We start from the raw sequence: 17,183 nt of genomic DNA, 5'->3' as shown, positions 1-17,183 counted from the left end.
GGTTTTTCTCCTTCATCACTTTCAGTATGTCCTGCCACTCCCTTCTGGCTTGTAGGGTTTCTGCTGAGAGATCAGCTGTTAACCTTATGGGGATTCCCTTGTGTGTTATTTGCTGTTTTTCCCTTGCTGCTTTTAATATGCTTTCTTTGTATTTAATTTTTGACAGTTTGATTAATATGTGTCTTGGCGTATTTCTCCTTGTATTTATCCTGTATGGGACTCTCTGTGCTTCCTGGACTTGATTAACTATTTCCTTTCCCATATTAGGGAAGTTTTCAACTATAATCTCTTCAAATATTTTCTCAGTCCCTTTCTTTTTCTCTTCTTCTTCTGGAACCCCTATAATTCGAATGTTGGTGCGTTTAATGTTGTCCCAGAGGTCTCTGAGACTGTCCTCAGTTCTTTTCATTCTTTTTTCTTTATTCTGCTCTGCAGTAGTTATTTCCACTATTTTATCTTCCAGGTCACTTATCCGTTCTTCTGCCTCAGTTATTCTGTTATTGATCCCATCTAGAGTACTTTTAATTTCATTTATTGCGTTGTTCATCATTGCTTGTTTCATCTTTATTTCTTCTAGGTCCTTGTTAAGTGCTTCTTGCATTTTGTCCATTCTACTTCCAAGATTTCGGATCATCCTTACTATCATTATTCTGAATTCTTTTTCAGGTAGACTGCCTATTTCCTCTTCATTTGTTAGGTCTGGTGCATTTTTATCTTGCTCCTTCATCTGCTGTGTGTTTTTCTGTCTTCTCATTTTGCTTATCTTACTGTGTTTGGGGTCTCCTTTTTGCAGGCTGCACGTTCGTAGTTCCCGTTGTTTTTGATGTCTGTCTCCAGTGGCTAAGGTTGTTTCAGTGGGTTGTGTAGGCTTCCTGGTGGAGGGGACTAGTGCCTGTGTTGTGGTGGATGAGGCTGGATCTTGTCTCTCTAGTGGGCAGGTTCACGTCTGGTGGTGTGTTTTGGGGTGTCTGTGGCCTTATTATGATTTTAGGCAGCCTCTCTGCTAATGGGTGGGGTTGTGTTCCTGTTTTGCTAGTTGTTTGGCATAGGTTGTCTAGCACTGTGGCTTGCTGGTCGTTGAGTGAAGCTGGGTGCTGGTGTTAAGATGGAGGTCACTGGGAGATTTCCACCGTTTAATATTATGTGGAGCTGGGAGGTCTCTTGTTGACCAGTGTCCTGAAGTTGGCTCTCCTACCTCAGAGGCAGAGCCCTGACTCCTGGCTGGAGCACCAAGAGCCTTTCATCCACACGGCTCAGAATAAAAGGGAGAAAAAGTAGAGAGAATTAGTAGAAGTGTGAGGAAAGAAAGAAGGAAAGGAGGAAAGGAAGGAAGGAAGAAAGAAGCAAAGAAGGAAAGAAAGGAGGGAGGGAGGGAGGAAGGAAGGAAGGAAGGAAGGAGGGAAAGAAGGAAAAAAGACAGAAAGAAAGAAGATACAGTAAAAATAAAATAAAGTATAATATAGTTATTGAATTAAAAAATATTTAGAAAAAAAAAAAAAAGAGGGACGGATAGAACCTTAGGACAAATGTTGGAAGCAAAGCTATACAGAGAAAATCTTATACAGAAGCATACACATACACTTTCACAAAAAGAGGTAAAGGGGGAAAAATCATAAATCTTGCTCTCAGAGACCACCTCCTCAATTTGGGGTGATTCGTTGTCTAAAGGAGGGAAGGACGGAAAGAAAGAAAGAAAGAAAGAAGGAACGACGGTAAAGTATAATAAAGTTATTACAATTAAAATTAATTATTGAGAAAAAAAAATTTTTTTTTTTTTAAAAACCATGGACGGATAGAGCCCTAGGACAAATGGTGGAAGCAAGAGTATACAGACAAGATGTCACACATAAGCATACACGTACACATTCACAAGAAGAGGAGAAGGGAAAAAAATCATAGATCTCGCTCCTAAATTCCACCTCTTCAATTTGGGATCATTCCTTGTCTATTCAGGTATTCCACAGATGCAGGGTATATCAAGTTGACTGTGGAGCTTTAATCCTCTGCTTCTGGGGCTGCTGGGAAAGATTTCCCTTTCTCTTCTTTGTTCTCACAGCTCACAGGAGCTCAGCTTTGGATTTGGCCCTGCCTCTGCGTGTAGGTCGCTGGAGGGCGTCTGTTTTTTGCTCAGACAGGACGGGGTTAAAGGAGCCGCTGATTCGGGGGCTCAGGCTCACTCAGGCCGGGGGTGAGGGGGGGGAAGGAGGGGCACTGCGTGCGGGGAGGGCCTGCGGCGTCAGAGGCGGCGTGACGTTGCGGCAGAGGCCGGCGTGACGTTGCACCAGCCTGAGGCCCGCCGTGCGTTCTCCCGGGGAAGTTGTCCCTGGTTCCCGGGAACCTGGCAGTGGCGGGCTGCACAGGCTCCGCAGAAGAGGGGTGTGGAGAGTGACCTGTGCTCGCACACAGGCCCCTTGGTGGCGGCAGCAGCAGCCTTAACGTCTCCCGCCCGTCTCTGGGGTCCGCGCTTTTAGCCGCGGCTCGCGCCCGTCTTTGGGGTTCGCGCTTTTTGCCGCGGCTCGCGCCCGTCTCTGGGGTCCGCGCTTTTAGCCACGGCTCGCGCCCGTCTCTGGGGTTCGCGCTTTTTGCCGCGGCTCGCGCCCGTCTGTGGGGTTCGCGCTTTTAGCCGCGGCTCGCGCCCGTCTCTGGAGTTCCTTTAAGCAGCGCTCTTAAACCCCTCTCCTCGCGCACCAGGAAACAAAGAGGGAAGACAAAGTTTCTTGCCTCTTCGGCAGGTGCAGGCTTTTCCCCGAACTCCCTCCCGGCTAGTCGTGGTGCACTAACCCCTTCAGGCTATGTTCAAGCCGCCAACCCCAGTCCTCTCCCTGCGCTCCGTCCAAAACCGAAACCCGAGCTTCAGCTCGCAGCCCCGCCCGCCCGGGCGGGTGAGCAGACAAGCCTCTCGGTCTGGTGAGTGCCGGTCGGCACCGATCCTCCGTGCGGGAATCTCCCCGCTTTGCCCTCCGCACCCGTCGCTGTGCACTACTCCTCGGTCCCGAAGCCCCCCCCTCCGCCTCCCGCAGTCTCCGCCCGCGGAGGGGCTTCCTAGTGTGTGGAAACTTTTCCTCCTTCACAGCTCCCTCCCACTGGCGCAGGTGCCGTCCTTATTCTTTTGTCTCTGTTTTTTCTTTTTTTCTTTTGCCCTACCCAGGTACGTGGGGAGTTTCTTGCCTTTTGGGAGGTCTGAGGTCTTCTGCCAGCCTTCAGTAGGTGTTCTGTAGGAGTTGTTCCACGTGTAGATGTATTTCTGGTGTATCCGTGGGGAGGAAGGCGATCTCCGCGTCTTACTCTTCCGCCATCTTCAAGGTCCCCCCTACCTTTATTTTTTACAAATATTTCTCTTGGGCTTTGTAGTGTTGTGCTAACATAGTTCTGCCTTTGTCATCGTATTTAATCCCTCCCATTTTTCTCTGAGATCGTAATGAATCCCTTCTACTTAATTTTATGTTGGATAGTAAATTTTATTAATTTTGAAAATGTTCTTTGAAATGTTTTTCTGTACACTTATAAAGCACCCAAGTGGTTTTGTAATTAAAATTTTCTGAACAATGTTCTGTTAGGCCCTATAACCACTATGTACCCCCCAATGCTTGCTCATTTCACTCATCCCTACCTCTGCAAGTGGGCCAACTTAAGGAAAGGTACAGTAACAGAATAGCAAAAGTATCTTTTCCTCTTACTCTTACGGAACTGTGCATGGCGTGGGGTGGCTAGAGAGGGCCACAAAACATGGTTCCTGTATCCCTGGCTGCTCAGCAGATCTTACTGAAGACTTGGGAAAGGACCGTTTTGTATTGCAGTGACAGCCAGAGATGGGTTTACCGCGAAAATAATGAAGACTAACCCCTAGTAATGTGTTCACGTGGTGACATGCTTTAGAAAAATTTGCAAATGTAAAAGCTATTTGTATTATAATCAGTTAAGACTATTGTTATTTTCTACCTCAGCGTCCCCTGCATCGTACACTCCCTCCTGGCAGGAGGTCCTAGAGCCACTGTGGAAGGTGTCCGGTTCAGGGGATAGACTTCCGTGGTTCACGATCAACTCCATGCCCACTTACCACCAGCTACCCTGCCGAGGACTTGCTTCCAGAAAAGCTCCTATCATTTCCTGTAACAACTCACAAAGGTGCCCACAACTCCTAGTCCAGAACTGGGTGGGTAGTGAAGGAGAAATGAGGTTTGAGACATCTGGAAACACAAATTAGTCTGAGGAAGATTCTTCCAATAACAAGATGCAATAAAACTATGAGTGAGGGGCTGGCTTTTATTAACTCTCAGTCAAAACACAAGTTCTCTCCTATCCAAAGTGTACTCAATAATGATCTAATATCTTCCAAGTCATACATAAGAGAAACTTGGTAGGGATGTTTCCAAGCTTGACAGCAATCTTAAAACTTAAGCACATTACCAATAACAAGTTGTGGAAGCAGAACATTTTTGAGAAATTGAATTATATGAATTTAGATCAGCAGTGCTTAAGGAAAGACTGAACTCAACTTTTTATTATCTTTGTAGAAAATATTCCAAAATTGATGTTCCATGAAAAGATGATTAAAAGGTTACAGCCAAAGAATAAAAATATGCATTATGCAGTTGACTAATAAAAATATTATTTTCAGGATTTTTCCGATTGTTGGTACTAGCTAGCTCTTTTTGTTTTAATTTTCCATTTCTTTTTTAATATAAATTTATTTATTTATTTTTGGCTATGTTGGGTCTTTGTTGCTGCACACGGGTTTTCTCTAGTTGCGGCGAGAGGGAGCTACTCTTTGTTGCAGTGCGCGGGCTTCTCACTGCGGTGGCTTCTCTTGTTGCGGAGCACGGGCTCTAGGTGTGTGGGCTCAGTAGTTGTGGCTCACGGGCTCTAGAGCACAGGCTCAGTAGTTGTGGTGCACAGGGTTAGTTGCTCCGTGGCATGTGGGATCTTCCTGGACCAGGGCTTGAACCCATGTCCCCTTACTAGTTAGCTCTTAAAAGTTATATTAGATATGACTTCTTTCCCATCCTAAATAGACATGCATATTTGTACCTAATTTTCTATTCATAATTTTTTATTACTTTTCTGAAAATGAATCATAAAACAAAAATCGTATAAACTTCAAGCTCCAGTAAACCTTAATCCTGTTGGTGACAACACAGCTCCACTAGCCCAGATGGACATTCTACTTTGAGTTAGGCACAGTCCTGGACAAAAAGACAAAAATTAAAAGAGAGACTAGAAGAGACTTCCTCCCCACCCCTCACCATGCTTTGGGACTGTATGTTACAGTAAATCTCCTATATACGAATCTTCATGTTCAAAGATGCGAACGTGCCCCTGTATGCGAGCTGATTTATTATACTACTGTACTTTTCAAGGTACTGTACTGTAAGATTAAATAGGCTTTATTTTTTGTGTTTGTTTTTTGTGTATTATTTGTGTGAAAAGTATTATAAACCTATTACAGTACAGTACTATACAGCCGACTGTGTTAGTTGGGTACCTAGACTAACTTTGTTGGACTTACAAAAGCGCTCTTGGAACGGAACTTCTTCATATGTAGCGGACTTACTATATTTACAAAAAGGGAAACTCTGAGATTCAGTAGAATAAAAACAGTGTCTCAAAGTTTTTAACGATGTTTTGCATTTTAACAATGTTTTGCATTTTATCTGATTTCTCACAAAGACGATGATCAGAATTGACTCTCAGAAGATTGGTAAAGGGAAAACAATTGAAGGGTAGTCTACCTGCTGGTTCATCTCACTGGCGAGGCTAGTGGTCAATAATTATAAAAGGACAGCTCACTTCTCCCACACACATGAATTTGGCCCTGGTCATGAGTTACATGGGCTTCATATCATACACTTTGCCATTTGGAGAAGTGATGGGTACGTTTAAGGAAAAACCCTAAAGAAATAAGGTTAGGGAAACCAGCCATTCAGAGACCATATATTGTCATGGAACAGCTCATGATTTTCTAAAGTGCAAACGACTAATCTAGTCAAATTTAATTGCCCCTACGGGGTAAGAAATATGCCTCAAAGAGACAGGGATACTTAAATCAATGTAAAAGTCTTCCGATATGGGTTTAAAGACACACTGAGAAGAGCTGGACCCCCTCAAAAATGTGTTCCCAATCTAAGAGTCATTTGTTACCTTTTCCACAGTCTCTCTGAAGATGTAAAACCTTTTCAGAGGCATGACAAAAATGAAGGTTCTTCATTTTAGGGAAATTCTATCACATAGCTTCCCTCCTTAACTAGAACTGGGCATTAGGGATTGAAGAGGGCCTTGCTGTCTATGAAAGCAGAGGTGAGGGACTGAGGAAAGGAAGCACAAACATGAGAATATAAATTTCCACTCTGGTAACTTGGGATGGGGCCAATCTGAACGCAGTCTCTAAGGAAAAGTTGCTACATACTTCTTGAATGTAAATGATGTGAAATTGTCTTGGGATGCTCAACAGGATAGAAACATGCTCAGAAAAAAAAAAAAAAAACATTATTTTTTCCGTGTGATTTGTTTTTCCTCAATTTTTTATTTTAAAAAAGTCAAACCAAGAAAAAAATGTTAAAAGCAGAAACCAATGAATCTCCATATACCCTTCACTTAGATTCACCAACTTTTAACATTTTTCCAAGTTCGCTGTTTCATTTTTTCTTCCTATGTATTTCTTCCCCCTGCCCCCCTCCACCTCAGCCTCCTGGAAACATTTGAGAATAAGTTGCAGCTCTCCACTTGTGTTAGTACTTCAGCACTGAGTACTTGCCATGTGTCACCTAAAAACAGGCATTTTACTTCATAAGCACAATATCTTCCCAACAACAATATTCATACTGACCAGGGTTCTCCGCCTTCCGCAATCAATAGAAATTGACTAGAGGCCAGACAAGGAATTCAGGCAAGGCTTTACTGGGGCCCCTGCTGCAGCAGGGGGGAGCGAGAACAAACAACACGTTCCCTTGCTTGCTTGCTCCCTGAGGGGAGGTGAGCTTGTTCCTCGTATGGGGTGAGGGTAGGAGTGTGTCCAGGGGTCGGGCCAGAGGGGTGACTTAGGTGGTGTGCCCACCGCTTTGGTGGTGTTGTGAGCAGGGGCCATGCACTGGACCCTGCTTTTGCTCCAGGCTCTTCAAAAGTGGCAGCTGGGTTTTTTGGTCTCTTTGTATCTTTTGTCCAGGGTTTTCCCTAACTGTGCATGCACACTGTTGTCTTTAGTCCCATGTAGTTTCTGTGTATTTTGTTGCTTGAGGAGAGGTGTGTCCAGGTGCAAGCACTGCAGCAAAGGGTCCCAGGTCCCAGTCTGTGTCAATATCATGAGACTGTCACTCACAAGGAAATTCACACTGATATAGTAACACCCTCAAATTTGAAATCTATATTCAAATGTCCTCAATTATTCTAAAATGTCTCCTATATCAGTTTTATTTTCCAAGATCTAATCAAGAACCACTCATTGCAGTAGTGTTCCTTTCTCTTTAGCCTCCTTCAGTACAGGAAATTCCTCCTCGCCATTCATTCATGTATTCATTCATTCGTCTTTCATGACATTTGTTTCTTTTTTCTTCAGCATTTCAGGCCAATTGTCTTATATAGTGTCCCAAATTTCAATTTGATTGTATCTTTATGATTTAATTCATGTTAGACATTTTTGACAAGGATACTTTGTAAGGATACTTCTCACTGCTTCACATCAGGAAGTATAGAATGTCGATTTGTCCCATTATTGGAAATACTAACATTAATTACTTAGTTATGGTGGTGTTCCTCAGATCCCCACATTGTAAAAGAATCTTTTACACTTTGAAATGAATATATAATCTGTGGGATAATGTGTCAGGGAGTCCCTGTAAGTATTCTATGCCCAAGAATGTTCACTCAATTTTTTTACCATTCATTCATGATTTCTGCCTGAATAAATGATTACACTGGTCTTTGAAAAATATCTAATTCTTTCATTATTTCTACATTAATTAGTTGGCATTCTTTTGTAAAGAAGTACTTTTCATACACTTCTGCCTTATTATCAGTACTGCAATGGATTCATGGCTTCTTCTTTTGTTCACTACATTGTAATCCATTACCTACATTATTCTTTTTGATACTCTAATTGTCCAAAATGTGGCAAGTAAAATTCTATTAAAACATCTCTTGAGTCCTTCTGACATGTCCTCATACTTCTGGCAAAAGATGTCCCAGACTCACCTTGAACCTTCCTGATCCTTCTCTGAACCAGGCATTTCTGCAAGGAGCAGCCCTGATTCCTTTTAGTGGAGAATGTACTTAGAAACTGAGATCAGGATGCTGGGTGTGTGGATGGCTAGTGAACGTCCTTCTTCTAAACCAATTCAGTGCATAGAGCTAAAATGTGAATATATATACTGATACATATATATCATATATATGATATATATATATATCAGGAGTTCACACTGATAGCTACAATTCCATCCCAACACCTCTACTCATTCCAAACTAGTACCTCCTCTCTTAAGGAAAACATGGGTCCCCAAAAAACATCGTTTGCAAATATTTTCTCCCTTTCTGTAGGTTGTTTTTTGTTTTGCTTTGTTTATGGTTTTCTTTGCTGTGCAGAAGCTTTTAAATTTAATTAGGTCCCATTTGCTTACTTTTGTTTCCATTTTCATTGCTCTAAGAGGTGGATCAAAAAAGCTATTGCTGAGCTCAAGATGGCAGAGTAGAAGGACATGGGCTCATGCCTTCTTATGGAGACACCAACGTCGCAACTAACTGCTGAATAGCCATCAGCAGAAAAGTGCTGGAACCTACTGAAAAAGATACCTTACAGCCAAAGACAAAGAAGAAGCCACAACAAGACAGTAGGAAGGGCTCAAAAGCAATAGGACCAAATCCCATACCCACTGGATGGGCAACCCATGGACTGGAGAGCAATTATACCATGGAGGCCCTCCCACAGGAGTGAAAGTCCTCAGCCCCAAGTCAGGCTTCCCAGCCTGGAGGAAAGGCAACAGGAGGAGGAGCCCCCAGAGAATCTGGCTTTGAAGGCCAGCTGGGTTTGATTGCAGGAATTCCACAGGATGGGGGAAACAGAAACTCCACTCTTAGAGGGCACACACAAGGTCCTGTGCACACCAGGACCCAGAGAAAACAGCAGTGACCTCAAAAGAGAATGGACCAGACTTTCCTGCTAGTATTAGAGGGTGTCCTGCAGAGGTGGTAGGCAGCTGTGGCTCACCGTGGGGACAAAGACACTGGCAGCAGAAGTTCTGAGAAGTACTCACTGGCATGAGCCCTCCTGGAGGCCACCATTTTCTTCCCAAGACCTGGCCCCACCCAACAGCCTGTAGGCTCCAGCGCTGGGTCACCTCAGGCCAAACAACCAACAGGAAAGGAACACAGCCCCACCCATCAGGAAGCCTGCACAAGCCTCTTAGATAGCCTCATCCACCAGAGGGCAGACAGCAGAAGCAAGAAGAACTGCAGTCCTACAGCCTGTGGAATGGAAACCACAGTCACAGGAAGTTAGACAAAATGAAACAGCAGAGGAATATGTCCCAAAAGTAGGAACAATATAAAACCCCAGAAGAACAACAAAGTGAAATGGAGATAGGTGACCTGCCATAAAAAGAATTCAGAATAATGACCTATGATCAGTTAATCTGTGACAAAGGAGGCAAGACTATACAATGGAAAAAAGACAGCCTCTTCAATAAGTGGTGCTGGGAAAACTGTACAGCTATGTGTAAAAGAATGAAATTAGAACACTTTCTAACACCATGTACAAAAATAAACTCAAAACAGATTAAAGACCTAAATGTAAGACCAGATACTATAAAACTCTTAAAAGAAAGCATAGGCATAACACTCTATGACGTAAATCACAGCAAGATCCTTTTTGACCCACCTCCTAGAGTAATGGAAATAAATACAAGAATAAACAAATGGGACCTAATGAAACTCAAAAGCTTTTGCACAGCAAAGGAAATCACAAGCAAAACAAAAAGACAACCCACAGAATGGGAGAAAATATTCTCAAACAATGTGACCAACAAGGGATTAGTCTCCAAAATTTACAGACATTTCATGCAGCTCAATATCAAAAGAAAAAAACAACCCAACCAAAAAAAGGGCAGAAAACCCAAATAGACATTTCTCCAAAGAAGATGTACAGATGGCCAAGAGGCACATGAAAATATGCTCCACATCTCTAATTATCAGAGAAATGCAAATCAACACTACAATGAGGTATCACCTCACACCAGTCAGAATGGTCATCATCAAAAACTCTACAAACAATAAATGCTGGAGAGGGTGTGGAGAAAAGGGAAACCTTTTGTGCTGTTGGTGGGAATGTAAATTGGTACAGCCACTGTGGAGAACAGTATGGAGGTTCCTTAGAAAACTAAAAATACAGCTACCATATGATCCAACAATCCCACTCCTGGGCATGTATCCAGAGAAAAACATGGTTCGAAAGGATACATACACCCCAATGTTCATGGCAGCACTGTTTACAATAGCCAAGACATGGAAGCATCCTAAATGTCCATCAACAGAGGAATGGATAAAGAAGAGGTGGTACATATATACAATGGAATATTACTCAGCCATAAAAAAGAATGAAATAATGCCATTTACAGCAACATGGATGGACCTAGAGAGATGATCATATTAAGTGAAGTGTGTCAGACCAAGAAAGACAAATATCATATGATATCGCTTATATGGGGAATCTAAAAAAAATGATGCAAATGAACTTATTTACGAAACAGAAACAGATTCACAGACTTAGAGAATGAACTTATGGTTACTGGGGGGAAGGGTGCGGGGAGGGATAGATTGGGAATTTGGGATTGACATGCACACACTGCTATATTTAAAATAGATAACCAACAAGGACCTACTGTTAAAAATAAAATAAAAAAGCTTTTGCTGTAATTTATGCCAAAGAGTGTTCTTCCTATGTTTTCTTCTAAGAGTTTTTTAGTGTCTGGGCTTACATTTAGGTGTTTTATCCATTTTGAGTTTATTTTTGTGTATGGTGTTAGGTAGTGTTCTAATTTCATTCTTTTACATGTAGCTGTCCAGTTTTCCCAGCACCACTTATTGAAGAAGCTGTCTTTTCTCCATTGTGTATTCTTGCCTCCTTTGTCATAGATTAGTTGACCATGCTTCATGAGTTTATTTCTGGGCTTTCTATCCTGTTCCATTGATTTATATTTCTGTTTTTGTGCCAGTACCATAGTGTTTTGATTACTGTAGCTTTGTAGTATAGTCTGAAGTCAGGGAGCCTGATTCCTCCAGTTCTGTTTTTCTTTCTCAGGATTGCTTTGGCTATTCGGGATCTTTTGTGTTTCCATATAAATTTTAGAATTTTTTTGTTCTAGTTCTGTGAAAAATACCATTGGTAATTTGATAGGGATTGCACTGTAGATTGCCTTGGGTATTATAATCATTTTCACAATATTGATTCTTCCAATCCAAGAACATGGTATATCTTTTCATCTGCTTGTGTCATCTTTGATTTCTTTCATCAGAGACTTATAGTTTTCAGAACACAGGTCTTTTGTCTCCTTTGGTAGGTTTATTCCTAGGTACTTTATTCTTTTTTTTTTTTTTTTTTTTTTTTTGTGGTACGCGGGCCTCTCACTGTTGTAGCCTCTCCAATGGTGGAACAAAAGGCTCCGAATGTGCAGGCTCAGCGGCCATGGCTCACGGGCCTAGCTGCTCCACGGCATGTGGGATCTTCCCGGACTGGGGCACGAATCCATGTCCCCTGCATCGGCAGGCAGACTCTCAACCACTGCGCCACCAGGGAAGCCCTATTCTTTTTGATTAGATAGTAAATGGAATTGTTTCCTTAATTTCTGTTTCTGATCTTTCGTTATTAGTGTACAGGAATGCAAGAGATTTCTGTGCATTTATTTTGTATCCTGCAACTTTACTGAATTCATTGATGAGCTCTAATAGTTTTCTGGTTGCATCCTTAGGATTTTCTATGTATAGTATCATGTCATCTGCAAACAGTGACAGTTTTACTTCTTCTTTTCCAATCTGGATTCCTTTTACTTCTTTTTCTCTTCTCATTGCCATGGCTGAGACTTCCAAAACTACATTGAATAAAAATGGCAAGAGTGGATATCCTTGTCTTGTTCCCAATCTTAGAGGAAATGCTTTCAGTTTTTCACCATTGAGAATGATGTTAGCTGTGGCTTTGTCATATATGGCCTTTATTATGCTGAGGTCCTTCAATTCCCACCCTCTGGGGAGTTTTTTATTATAAATTGGTGTTGAGTTTTGTCAAAAGTTCTTTCTGCATCTATTGAGATGCTCATATGGTTTTTATTCTTCAGTTTGTTAATGTGGCATATCACACTAATTGACTTGCAGATACTGAAGAATCCTAGCATCCCTGGGATAAATCCCACTTATTTGCAGCAAAATGGATGGACGTAGAGATTATCATACTAAGTGACATAAGTCAGACAGAGAAAGACAAATATCATATGATATCACTCATGTGTGGAATCTAGTTTTTAAAAAATGATACAAATGAACTTATTTACAAAACAGAAACAGACTTACAGATATTGAAAACAAACCTATTGTTACCAAAGGGGAAATGTAGGGGGAGGGATAAATAAGGAATTTGGGATTAACATATACACACTACTATACATAAGATGGATAACAAACAAGGACCTACTGTATAGCAGAGGGACCTCTACTCAGTATCTGTGATAACCTATGTGAGAAAAGAATCTGAAAAAGAACGGATATATGTATATGTATAACTGAATCATTTTGCTGTACACTTGAAACTAACACAACATTGTAAATCAACTATAATCCAATAAAATTTTTTAATTCAGCATTTTCTCAAATGTCCTACTCTTATATTAATTACATTAATGATGTAATTTACAGTAACAGTGAAAATGTAAAGAGGAGTGATACAGACTCTTTCAATGTATATAGAAGTCAGTGAAATAGTTATTTGCATTGTTTTAAAAAATGTACATAAGAGGAAAAAAAAATGGCTCCTTTTTCTGATTAATCTTAAGGCTTTGGAACAAAGCCAAAGAGCCTCTTTCTGATTGGTGATATAGCAAGATATATGTATATGTGAATGTTTGTGTGGGTGTAGAATGTACATATGATTTTCAACTTCAGATAAAACTTTAAATAAAACAAATTTCCACTTGGGAAAAAAAATAAAGTAAAATGTACTTTTGTGCTTTTCAAGTATATTTTAAAGCCTTTCTTATATAGATTTTGGGCATTTTTTTAAAGTTTATATGTAAGTATTTTCTATTTTTCATTGTTGCAAATGGAATTTTTCATCTATTATGTCTTTTAGCTGGTTATTGTTTATTTATATGAGGTTATTGTTTTTGTAGGTTAGAATTGTGTTCTGTACATCACAGAACTTATGTTGTGTTAACTTATGGGTCTCTCGGGTTTTCCAAGAATATCATCGATTGCAAATGAGGCTAGTTTTATTTCTTTATTTTTCCTAATTCTCATACCTCTACTCCTTTCTTCACGTCTGAGTGCAATGTTTAACACTCCCAATTTGACATGAAATAATAGTGGAGGTGGGGGCATCCTTCTTGGGGCAGTTTTTGAGGCAGATAAATGTAGCGATGCTCTATTCCCCATAGTATAGTGAGTGAAATCTGCTAGAGCAATAAGCAGGTGTCCCCAGGCAGGAAACCTGCTTTATTTGTGACACTACAGAAGATGTGTTTCTGTGGAGTTAAATTTAAGATCCAATTTTCTTTCGAGATGGAAATAAAGGGAACTTTCTGATATTACCTCAAAGAAGTCTTGGAGAAATCCTTTTGAATTACATGCACCAAATTGCTGTCTTCCTGTCTCTGTGTGGATGAGGTGGTTAAGTCAAAGCCATAGAGGTCCTGCCAATAAGAATAGGATATGCCTCTGTGAGAGCAAGTCTCAGGGCTAGAGGCAGATTCCCATTACAGTAGGATAATGGAAAACTGAATTCATCTGGGTTTTTATGATTTTAAAGTATTTGATCCACTCTCTTCTTTTTTTTTTTTCTTTTTGCGGTACGCGGGCCTCTCACTGTTGTGGCCTCTCCCATTGCGGAGCACAGGCTCCGGACGCGCAGGCTCAGCGGCCATGGCTCATGGGCCCGGCCGCTCTGCGGCATGTGGGATCTTCCCGGACCGGGGCACGAACTCGTGTCCCCCCATCGGCAGGCGGACTCTCAACCACTGCGCCACCAGGGAAGCCCCACTCTCTTCTTAAATGTGTATGTGAATGGAGATTATTTGGTGTCGGCAACATTGAAACAAATTTTTTAGTCACAGGGCAGCAGAGAGTGTACCTTTTATAATATGTTTCGGTCAAGCTCATGTAATACCAAGGCTGTCACCTCAATTTCAAGTCGCTATTGCAAACACATGAGCATAAATAGGAACATACTGGGATCTTTTTAATCACAGGGACTCCAGTATAAGTATTGTACTTAGCAGATTTTCTGAAAATTTTATTTAATAAGGTTTAATCCTTGGGAGTAGTTTGAAAAAAGTTATGTCACACCAAGGTAGCACATTATGCAAAGTAATAATCAAATTCATAGTAAGAATATATGCTATAATGAGATATCAATATTTATACATATAAAGCAACTCGGAGAAGTTCTTATGGTGTATCAGGTCAAGGAAAACACTGGTTTAAAAATACTAGTGTTTTTCTTACTGCTATACTTATAAAGAAAAAGTATTTTTCCAGGAAATTGGTTAATAATGAAAAACATTCTGTATGAATGCAATATAGGAAAAAAATGTCCTTGAATGAAAACATTTTTATCAAAACTTTCTTGAAGTCTCCGTTCAATTTACATACTTATTTTGATGGCATATAAAAGAAGTTCCATGTGCAGGGGAAAGTCCATATTTTAACAAAGAAAACTCCAAAAAGAAAATAGAATAAAATAAAACAGTTTTCTTATTTTTGTTACAACTTTAAAACCTTTAGTGGTATCATTGGGTTTATATTTGTTATGTTAAAATAAAATTTTGCCCAATAATATTCTAATTTTTGAGGCAAATGACTTTGTATCTTGCTTTCACTTTAACCTTGTGTTATCTACACAGCTGCCTCAGTATTTCTCTTTTCAAGTGTCAACACAGCTTTCCAACATTTATTATGTGCCATGATGCTGGATAGATACAAAGAGGTCCTTGTTTTTAAGGAGCTCACACACTACTGGCAGGGACAAAAGTAAGCTAATAACTGCAATTTGGAGGCTAAAAAGGGAAGCCCGGTGACCTGAGAGGCAGGATCAATACTGAGGGGGGACATCAGGGAAAACTCTGTAGTCATGAGACATGTGTGCTACAAGATGGATCACAGGAGAGCAGGCAAGGCCAAGAGGAAGCAGGAATCTGCTAAAAACCATGTGTTTGAGAACGGCAAGTCATCCAGAGTGGTGGTAACTAGTTGTTCAACGTCCATCCTTCCAGATAGGTTTCAAAATCTGTAAGGCCAAGAACAATGTCTTTCTTGTTCAGCAGGATGTTCCTTTCCATTGTCTAGCAATGCCTGGCATTTTAAGAAACTCAATGAAAATTTCTTTTTTTCTGTTTTTTTGGGTTTTTTTTTGCGGTACGCGGGCCTCTCACTGCTGTGGCCTCTCCCGTTGCGGAGCACAGGCTCCAGACGCATAGGCGCAGCTGCCATGGCTCACGGGCCCAGCCACTCCGTGGCATGTGGGGTCTTCCCGGACCGGGGCACGAACCCACGTCCCCTGCATCTGCAGGCGGACTCCCAACAACTGCACCACCAGGGAAGCCCTCTAACTGTTTTTATTAATATTTTATTATTATTAAGTTGTTGGTTTTACAACTTTTTAAATTAATTTTAATACTTAATAAAAGTTATATAAAAATTCTATATGTAATAAATACCCATGCATCCAGCAACTAGATTAAGAAAGAAAATATCACCGATCCATTTATAGCCTGTTCTGATCATGCCACCTTGTCCCTGAACCGTGACTACTCATTCTGGATTTTATAGTTAGCATTCTAGGGTGCTTCTTTGTAATTCTACTGTATATATTTACTTTATAAAAATTTATTTTATTGGGGTATAGTTGATTTACAACATTGTGTTAATTTCTACTCTACAGCAAAGTGATTCGGTTATACATACATATATATTCTTTCTCATATTCTTTTCCATTATGGTTTATCACAGGATATTGAATATAGCTCCCTGTGCTCTACGGTAGGACCTTGTTGTTTATCCATTCTATATACAATAGTTTGCATCTGCTCACCCCAAACTCCCATTCTGTTATATATATTTATGGAAGTGTTAAACCTTATATAAATATTACTGTGATGTTTATTTAATCTGTTATTTGGTTTTTTTCCTCAACATTATGTTTCTGAGAGTCACCCATGTTGATATTTGTGACTATAGTTAATTAATTTTGATTTCCTGATAGTAGTCTATTGTGCGGTTGTACACAAGTTTTGTCAGGTTTGCTTATGATGGACATTTGTTTCCAATACTTTGTTCTTATAGATAAAGATGTTATACACGTTGCTGTGCGTTCTCCTGTGTAATGTGAGGGACTTTCTGTACATAGGCTTACAGCAAGAAATATATGTGCTGGCCAGTGTCGGTCAGCCTCTTCACTGATACGCGGGATTGCAGCCCTTTTAAATTTCTGTTGGTTGGATATGTGTGAATAGTATCTCATTATGTTATGTTGAATTCGCTGAATTATTCTTGAGGTTTTTGTCTTTCTTTCTTTCTTTACTGACCATTTAGTTTTGTCTTCTATGAGTTGCTGATTCACCTTGTACTATTTGCACTTATATATAATTGGTTTATTTTTTATTTTTTTTATTATTATTATTATTATTTATTATTATTATTATTATTTTATTATTATTATTTTATTATTATTATTATTTTATTATTATTTATATAATTATTATTATATTATATTAATATAATATAAAATATTATTATTATTTTATTATTATTATTATTTTTATTTATTATTATTTATTATTTATTATTTTATTATTATTATTATTATTATTTGCAGTACGCGGGCCTCTCACTGTTGCGGCCCCTCCCATCGCGGAGCACAGGCTCCAGACGCGCTGGTTCAGTGGCCACGGCTCACGGGTCCAGCCGCTTCGCGGCATGTGGGATCTTCCCGGACCAGG

This window comes from Delphinapterus leucas, chromosome 12 (genome assembly GCF_059928025.1).
Source record: "Delphinapterus leucas isolate spDelLeu-1000000601 "Yukka" chromosome 12, BTC_Dleu_Yukka2, whole genome shotgun sequence".
In the NCBI taxonomy this organism is placed as follows: domain Eukaryota; kingdom Metazoa; phylum Chordata; class Mammalia; order Artiodactyla; family Monodontidae; genus Delphinapterus; species Delphinapterus leucas.
The sequence above is the reverse complement of the archived record's forward strand: the minus strand, read 5'-3'. Positions refer to the sequence as shown.